Source organism: Myotis lucifugus, unplaced genomic scaffold, assembly GCF_000147115.1.
Source record: "Myotis lucifugus unplaced genomic scaffold, Myoluc2.0 scaffold_150, whole genome shotgun sequence".
Taxonomy (NCBI): Eukaryota; Metazoa; Chordata; class Mammalia; order Chiroptera; family Vespertilionidae; genus Myotis; species Myotis lucifugus.
In genome coordinates, this window is record NW_005871198.1 from 2015988 (window position 1) to 2026009 (window position 10022).

Sequence of the window (10022 nt, forward strand, 5' to 3'; positions counted from 1 at the left end):
GGTCACACAGCAAATCAACCAAACAGCAGAATGACTGGTCGCTATAACACGTACTGACCACCAGGGGGAAGATGCTCAATGCAGGAGCTGCCCCCTGCTGGTCAGTGCGCTGCCACAGGGGGAGCACTTCTCAGCCACAAGCCTAAAGATGTTCGACTGACAGGCCCAAGGGGAGCAGGCCTAAGCTATCAGTCAGACATCCCCCGAGGGCTCCCGGACTGCTAAAGGGTGTAGGCCAGGCTGAGGAACCCCCGTTCCTCCCTCCAGTGCAAGAATGTCATGCACCGGGCCTCTAGTACTTTCAATAATAAAGACACATTTTTTTTTAAATCAATTATTCACTAGTAAGGAGGAGGCTGCCGATGGTAAAGAACCCAGGATGAGAGAGATCCTCTCCATCCCCCACCCACCCCAAACCACAAATTTCACAGCATGGTCAGGCTGCATAAATAGCTGCCAAGACTGCCAGTTATTAATGCTCTATCTATCAGTCAACAGTCAAGGGAAGGAGATGGAAATGGAGTGAGAAATGGGAAAACACACACACATACTTCTTAAGATGTGTTGTTCTTATACCAGAGCTTTAATATAAAAAATGTTTGTTTTATGCCCTGGCCAGTGTAGTGCAGTTAGTTGGGCATCTTCCTGTGGACCAAAGGGTTGCTAGTTCAATTCTTGGTCAGGCCACATGCCCAGGTTATTGGCTAGATCCCCAGTTGGGGGCATGCAAGAGGCAGCCAATTGATGTTTCGCTCTCACATCAATGTGTCTCTCTCTCTCTCTCTCTCTCTCTCTCTCTCTCTCTCTAAATATCAAGAAAAAGTTTAAAAAGTATCTCTTTTCAGATCAAATTCAATGTTAATGAGATTTCTATATATTTATGCAAAAGATTAAAATACAAATTACTTTTAAAAAGAGGAGGCCATGTAAACTTGTGGCAAGGATGAGTCAGAATTAGGATCCAGACATATCTCAATAGGCTGCAATACAAAAACTGAATCTAATAAAATTAAAGTGTTGTGGGGGTTTTTTTGCCATCAAAATATTTTAACCATTTTACCACATCTTACTGCATCCACTTCTCCCACTGTGGGCCCAGTTTCAATCATCTATTCTTAGGTTATTGTAGTTATTGTTCTCCCCATTCCTGCTTTTGCCACCGATCAACCTCTTCTTATTGCAGTAGCCAGAATGACCTCATTAAACCATATTGCATTATTAACACCACAGTTGCTTCCTACCTCACTTAGAGTAAGAGCCAATATTCCTAAAATGATCTATAAAACCACATAATTTATTCCTGTCATTTCTCTGGCCTCTTCTCCTGTCACTCCTTTGTACAATCCTGTTGGCCTCCCCATTGTTCATCAAACATGACAGGACACTTGCTTTCTCCCAACCCAGAAATGTTTTTTGCTCATATACCTACCAGCTCATTCCCTCACTTCCCTCTGGTCTTATAAAAATGCCCGCCCTAACCACACTACCTCGAACTATAACCTCAACCCCATCTGCTTCTTCCTTTCTCCTTCCCCCATTTTATTTTTTCTCCCTAATAATTGATTCTACCTAACATACTATATATTTTCTTTAAAACTTTGAGGGTGGCACTAATTTCTGCAATACACCTGGGACCTGATACTGTTTTAGATTTACTGCATGGGACAGAAGTAAGTAAAGGTAGTTTCAGCTCAGCCATTTCTACTGTAATGGCTCTCTCCACAGACCTGGGAATCATTTATATGGTTCCAAGAGACACTGCGCATGTCTATTTTGATTATAACTTTAGAAATGAAGAAATAACCACTGGTAGGGTCTGTGGAACCAGTGGACTCAGTAGGAGATGGACTTGGCCCAGAAAATTCTATTTAGATTTGACCTACTCTCAGAGGAGTTGCACTCTTTATGAAAGGATTAGTCTAAGCATTCTGTGTATCACTGTCACGATTGTTTATTATATATTCTATCATTAATGTATTGAAGCTGAGCTAAAGAATGAGAGCAACAACACCCCCTTTAGGTGACAAGCAAGGTACTTACATTGAGAGGCCCTAACCCCTGTGGCCTCCCTCTGATGGTGTGACTCACACTCTTAATATCTTCTAGTCATTGCTTGAGAACAGTGCAATGATTGGGCACATGAGCACTGTACTGGGTGTCTGAAGGCTCCAGGAGTTTCTTGCTCTGCATAATGCTTGCTATTTGCTTTCTACCCCTATTCTAGCTAAGTAAACTTGGTACCAGGTAAGCCTATTGTGTCCTGTATTTTTGACTGACAATCTGAAACTGGAACTCACCCCAGTGATCTTGATTTTGTCAGAATACAACAACAACAACAACAAAAATACATTAAAAGATTAGAAACAGCCCGGCCTGTGTGGCTGAGTGGTTAAGCATCGACCTATGATCTAGGAGGTTACAATTTGATCCCCAGTCAAGGCACATGCTCAGGTTGTAGGCCCAATCCCCAGTGGGAACATGGAGGAGGCAGCAGATCAATGTTTCTATCTCTCTATCCATCTCCCTTCCTCTCTCTCTAAAATCAATAAAAACATTATTAGAAACAAAAATTATAATCATAATAATAAAGGTTAGGCACTACAGAAGAGAAAGTAAATGAGATGGTAGATCACCCAGAATGCAATAAAGAAAGACAAGACAATTACAAATGTAAAAGAGATGTTAAGTGACATTGAGGTGAGTTTAAGAAGGCATAATATTCATTTAATTAGAATTAGAGCAGGAAAAAATTAAGAATGGTGCAAGGCTAAGCTGAGGCAATATTCAAAGATGTTATTTATAAAATTTTTAGAGTTGATAAATGATACTAATTCTCAAAATTAGAAAATACAGCATACTTCCTGAAAGATTTTTAAAAAGTAATTTTCAAAATCATCATATCATAGTGAAATTTGAGGAAATAGATACAAAGATAAGACTGAGGCATCAAATTGCCAACAGTAGACTGCCAAAGCCAGACCAGAAGCTGAAAGCCAGGGTGCTAGGGGGTAAAACTCTCAAGAGCCATGGACCAAATTAAACAATTAAAAAATAAAATACTTTTAAGATGAACACAAACAGAGAGGATATACAATCAGTTGAATTCTCAGTGCAAGACTATATATACACAAATTACTTATATATGACAAATATACATATCTAAAAAAAGAACTGTATCATTGTATCCAGAATATATAAATAACTCCAACAAATCATTAAGTAAAATGCAGAAAACTTAATTTTAAGAAAGGATAAAGAACAAGCAGGCATTTCATAAACAAAGACAGTCAAATAGATAATGACCATATGTAAATGTACTCAAAATCATAGCAGCCTTCAGGAAAATGCAAATTAAAGCCACAATGACATATACCATTTAAAATCCACCAGATGGCTAAAAAAAAATTTTTAAATGACAAGAACAAGTTTTGAAGAAAGTGTGGCATGATCAGAACTCACACATATTGCTGGTGGGAGTTTAAATTAATCTACTTTTGGAAACCACACTACCTACTAAAGCTAAACATATACCTACCCTATGACCCAGAAACACCACTCTTAAGTGCAAGTCCAACAAAAATGAGTGCATTCACCTACCAACAAGGCATATACAAAGATGTCTGTAGTAGCCTTATTCATAACTAGAGGCCTGTTGCACGAAGAGATTCGTGCAATAGGCCTTCCCTTCCCTTGGCTGCTGGCACCGTTTTCCTCCCGCACCCGGGAACCAGCCCTTCACTCTGGCTGGGCTCTGGCCGGAGCCACCCCGGAGCCGTCAGGCTTCGCTGCTCGGCAGGCCCCGGGGCTGTGAGGCCTCGCTGCTCCGCCTGGCGCTGGGGCCTTGTGGCCTCGCTGCTCCGCCTGGCGCCAGGGCTGTGAGGCCTTGCTGCTCCGCCAGCCCCAGGGCCATGTGGCCTCGCTGCTCCGCCTGGCGCCAGGGTATGAGGCCTCGCTGCTCCGCCTGGCGCCAGGGTGTGAGACCTCGCTGCTCCAGCCCCAGGCCATCAGACTTTGCTCCACGGCTTGGAACCTAGTATGCAAATTATCCGCCATCTTTTTGGTGGTTAATTTGCATATCACACTGATTAGCCAATGGGAGGCATAGCGAAGCTACGGTCAATTACCATATTTATCTATTATTAGGTAAGATAGCTCCAAACTGGAAACAATCCATGCCTATGAGCTATAGAATAGACAAATAAATTGTAGAGAACAAGGCAGCAACATGAATATATTTCAAAACCATAATTTTGAAAGACAGAAGTCAGCCACAAAAGTAATATATGCTGTATGGTTCCAGTTATATTAATTTTAAGAACAAGCAACACTGCTTTGTGTAAATAGAAGAAAGTATACTGTTTGCATTTGAGTTGGTAATGATGGGATGGGGTACAATAAAGCTTTCTGGAGTGCTGGTAACATTCTATATCTTGGCGTGTGACTGAATTCTAAGAAACAATGGAAATGGAGGAGGAGGGGTGGGAGCTGGGTGGAGGGGGTCAATGAGGGGAAAGGGGGGGCATTTGTAATACTTTCAACAATAGCGATAAGTTTTTTATTTTTGTTTTTTTAATATTTTATTGATTTTTTACAGAGAGGAAAGGAGAGAGAGAGGGAGAGAGTTAGAAACATCTATGAGAGAAAAACATCGATTCAGCTGCCTCCTGCACACTCCCTACTGGGCATGTGCCTGCAACCAAGGAAGATGCCCTTAACCAGAATCAAACCTGGGACCCTTCAGTCCACAGTCTGACGCTATATCCACTTTTAAAAAATTTAAGGGAGGGGCAGGAAATTTCCCCCCTACCCTTCTTAGTTCATATCGGCTGCACTAAGAATTAAATTGACATAAGACAGATTAAGAGGAGAAAAACCAAATTTAATTTTGTAAGTATGTACAGAAGTTTCATAGGTACAAGACCTTCCCTAATGACCAAAGTAGGCAGTTTTTATACGTTTTAGATAAATAAGCCATAAATTTGTGAGTAAGTCACAAGAGAATAGGCTTCTAGATAAATAAGCCATAAATTTGTGAGTAAGTCACAAGAGAATAGGCTTCAATTAATTAATGAAGAATCTAAACAGTTTATTGACACAGCCTTCCTTAAATACTGATTTAACACCACCCCATATTGTTGTATGGAAATCTCAAGAGGCGTTTCAAAATTCTGAAGATAAAAGTGATAGAAGCTAATGAATTTTAAGAACATAAGCCCTAGAGCAGTGATGGCAAACCTATGACATGCGTGTCAGAGGTGACATACAAACTCTTTTTTTGGTTGATTTTTCTTTGTTAAATGGCATTTAAATATATAAAATAAAGATAAAAAATATAAGTCTTTGTTTTACTATGGTTGCAAATATCAAAAAATTTCTATATGTGACACGGCACCAGAGTTAAGTTAGGGTTTTTCAAAATGCTGACACGCCGAGCTCAAAAGGTTCGCCATCACTGCCCTAGAGTATATGGTATAGAAATAGAATTTGTTTTACTGATTGATTTTGAGAGAGAGAGAGAGAGAGAGAGAGAGAGAGAGAGAGAGAGGCTTCAATTTGTTGTCCTTATATTTATCTATTCACTGTTTGATTTTTGTATGTTCCCTGACTGAGGATCAAACCCACAACCTTGGTGTATCAGGACAACGCTCTAATCAACTGAGCTATCCAGACAGGGCTAGAAATAAAATTTTTAACTGGGCACAAGGCCATCTAGGAAAAAGGACTACATTTCCCAGCCTCCCTTGTAGAAAGAAAAAAGAAAGAAATAGCGGGTTGGTCATGGGAATGACCACTAGATGGTGCTAGTTCTCTAGTTTACAAATCTAAGCAGTTGTATTTCTCCAAAGCTTGCTTTTCTCTTGACCAATGTTTTCCAAACACCATACCTAATCTAATCATAACTTTCAGCAAAATTGGAGCTTATATACAGCTAAAATTATTAACATCCAAGTTTTTTTTAACACTTCCAACTCTCCACTCAGTCTCTTTTCTTTATATACTAAAAGTAAGAGATAGTTTATACCACTCAAATCTGGAATACAGTTATGATACCTAAAAAGTTATTCTTAATATAATGTTTTAATGTATAGCCTGCCTCCTTTCATACCCATACTAATTAGGAAATTTTGCTGTAAGGACTACAATATAACTCAATTATGTTATGACTTGACTCAACAGGGCACATATATTCTAGAAGTAGGCTAAATGAATAACTTTTAAACTTTTAATTGTAGTGCTCGCTTCGGCAGCACATATACTAAAATTGGAACGATACAGAGAAGATTGGCGTGGCCCCTGCACAAGGGTGACACGCAAATTCGTGAAGCGTTTCATATTTTAAAAAGTAACATAAAATAAAAAATAAAGTTTTAATTACAGACTGCTTCTGTTTCTTCCTTTGTATATAACCTGGGAGTTGAGGAAGGGCTGGAACAGAACACGAGGATTTGGGAGAAGAATATTTGGTTGTGTCTGAAACCTACTGAACTGGAGAGGCAAAGCTCTGGTAAGGCAGTTTTAATTTTTGCTTCCATTAGTCAGGCAGGTTTCTGTGTTTAACTTTTTTTCTGTTCAAGTGCAATGGAGGAAGCAAAAGTACTGAGCCTGGGAAGGGAACAGAAAGGCTCCATATTACCTCCAGGTCAATCAAAGGGCATGTGATCAGGGGCCGGCTTCGGGCCACACCAGGGCATCGCCCAATTGGTGCACACTAAATTTTATCTGACCCCTTGACCCAAAGTGTCAGTTGGTCAAAAAATATCTCATTGTGTCAGGATCAACTGCATCAAAAAAGGGTAATTGAGATAAGAATTCAGGGTTGTAAGAGCAATGATACCTATTGTTACAATGTAAACTTTTCTATGTAAGACTGCTGATTTTTGAAGTAATAAATAAATCATTTAGAAAAAAACCTGCATCCAAATATTTATAGTAAAGCTTATATAGGAGCAGTGTTTACCAATAGGAATTCAATCAGAAACTCAGGATTGTTTACATAATTTTACCATACCTCTATTAGTAACCCTTCTATCTCAAACTAAAAGTGAATAGGTATCTATATTTTTAAATAAATCAGATAAACTTTAATAGATTAGACAACTATTAATTCAACTTTGGAAAGCATTAAGTTAAAAGGAATAAAATTGCCAACTAACTGAAATTGCATACTAATTTTATAAACTCTAATATATCTCTAAAATATTAAAAGATATTCATTGATTTAATAAACAATTGGTTTGTTTAGTTAAATTTAATCACTCATCATGGTAGAACAGTTTCCTTATGTTTATGTCTTAAAATAAGAACTTTTTTGTATCAACTACTGACTTAGATATGTGAAAAATAGAACTTGATATTCACACACAAAAAATTTTAATTTTTAAAATTCATCTAAAAAATCCATTATTTGGCGTTTAGTTGGATATTATGTTTCTATTTATTTTCACTGGTATTTCAGAATATTTTTATTATAAATACACATGGCTAATTTTATCATTTTTGAGTATATTTTCATGCCTAAAGACAGGAATCTAGGGTCTGAAACAGTTCATAAAAACCAATCAAATCTGAAAATGGAGTCTAGATTCTAGGTGTGGCAGGCTATACACTGTCTCCTCATTCTGTTATCTTGTGCGGTCCCACAGACCACTTCTTTCAAGGAAAAACAAGACGTATCCTAAAGGAAAACTTGATTCATGGTATTGTTAAGACCTGGGATATAATTTAGAGACCACAGGGTGATGCTATTAATAAAAATAAACTGTATAGCAGTCAGTTTTTAGAAAAAGTGTTTTATTTGTTTGCTTTCTTTTGTTCTTGTAACATTTTATTCTCAGTTGAATAAATTCGTTGTAAGAAGGTTTTAATTTAGTCTTTAGTTATTCAAATGAGTCTAACAGTTCCCAGCTGTCAGCTGATAGGCACAAGCTATATCTCTAAATACATGGAGAAGGGAGAGCTCAGAAAGACCACCCACAAATTTAAGAATTTCTGAGCATAACTCTACGTGCACTTACAAGGATCTGTTTCAGATTAGCATATCGAAGCTATTGAGACCTGAGCTAATAAGTCCATCCTTCTCCAGGTCCCTACTTGACTCCTGCTGTGGGGCACATGTGGGACCAATCCAATAGCACTGAGGTACTGCAGAGGCTTGAAAAAATGAACTGACATGGGAACCATGGGAACCACAGCCTGCAGAAGATGGGTAGTAAGTCACAGCCGGATTTACCAGGTACGTTCATTCTCTGCTAAAATAAAAATGTCAATATTCTTCACGGGATTTAAACAAAGCCCAGAGTCTCATCACATAATAGGCAAGATGATCAGGATACAATCCAAAATTATTCAGTATATAGAGACAGAAATGTCAACTTTCCTGGGAAAATACAAACAACAGACGCTTACAGTGAGATGACATACATGTTGGAATTTTCTGTAAAAGAATTTAAAGCAGCTATCACATAATATACTAGCTCAAACATGAAATCATAAACATTTTTGAAACAAAGAAAAAATATTTAAAGTATTAACAAAATATAGGTGTGTATAAGTAGAAATTTTAGAATGGAAATATATAATAGAAATAAAACACTTGATGGAAAAATTCTGTCAGAATGAAATTGACAAAGGAAAGAAAGAGCAATAGAAATTATCCATATAAACAATAGAGAGAAAAGAGATTAAAATGCTATACATTTCTTCCAGAATATACAAGAGAGGTAAACACTTTTCAACCCATTTTATGAGTCCATCATTACCTTGATACAAAAACCAGAAAGAGTAAAGCAAACAAACCCACAGACCAATATTCCTCATAAATTTGATACAAAAATCCTCAAAAATATTGCCAAATCAAATTCAACAAAATATTAACTGAATAAGACACCACTACAAAAGGAGGACTATCTTGAGTATACACAGCTGGTTCAATATTTAAAAATCAGTCAATGTAATTCACATTATCAACAATCTGAAAAATAAAATCTGTAAGATCATATCAAATATTGACAAAACCTGGGAAGAACCCAAATATCCTTCAGTGAGTGAGTGAATAAACAAACAATGATATATCCATACAATGGAATACAATTCAGCAAAGAAAGAAGGAAGAAAGAAGGAAGGAAGGAAGGAAGGAAGGAAGGAGGGAGGGAGGGAGGGAGGGAGGGAGGGAGGGAGGGAGGGAGGGAGGAATCACAAGAAAAACAACACAACAAAACCTCTTGAAAGATCTATTGAACACAAAACTTGGTGAATCACAAAGGCTGAGTGAAAATAAGAGTATCAAAATATCACCGCATGATACCATCTATATGACGTTCTCAGAAAGATAAAACCTGACTGATGGAGGACAGACCAGTATTTGCCAGAGACAGAGATAGCGGGAAGTGATCATTACACAGAGATGCCATGAGGAGTTTTGGATGTGATGAAACTTTTGTGTCCTGACGGTAGCGGTGTTTATATGAATTTATGCATGTCCTAAAATTTATAGAACTCTATACCAAAAGGAAAATAAGTCAATTTTACTATATTGTACCAAAAAGATTAAGCAAAATTCAGTAGTCTGAGTTGGTCTGTTTGGTTTACAATAGCATTTTTATTTTTATTTTTTTTTTTTTAAATATATTTTATTGATATTTTTACAGAGAGGAAGGGAGAGGGATAGCAAGTTAGAAACATCGATTCAGCTGCCTCTTGCACGCCCCCTACTGGGGATGTGCCCGCAACCCAGGTACATGCCCTTGACTGGAATCGAACCCGGGACCCTTGAGTCCGCAGGCCGACGCTTTATCCGCTGAGCCAAACCAGCTAGGGCTACAATAGCATTTTTAAAAAGGACATTTGTTAAGTCCTCTTAGGTTAAAAGAAAAATTAGATAATGGTATGGATTTGGTTTAAAATTTAAAGAGTTTAATCACCAGAGAGTGTTGGTAGAAAATCATACAATTTGTGATGGTAGACTCTTCAAAGGTTAAATAATTTCAAAATGAACATTTTTCCAATTGTTAGTGTAAAATTTT

General features: G+C 37.8%; 1 non-coding gene across 1 annotated transcript; it reads left to right on the forward strand.

The window, feature by feature from the left end:
- Positions 1–6232: 6232 nt before the first annotated feature.
- On the forward strand, positions 6233–6339 carry LOC111827308. Its single transcript, XR_002830803.1, has one exon. It is a non-coding gene; the product is annotated as a U6 spliceosomal RNA (small nuclear RNA).
- The last annotated feature ends 3683 nt before the right edge of the window (positions 6340–10022 follow it).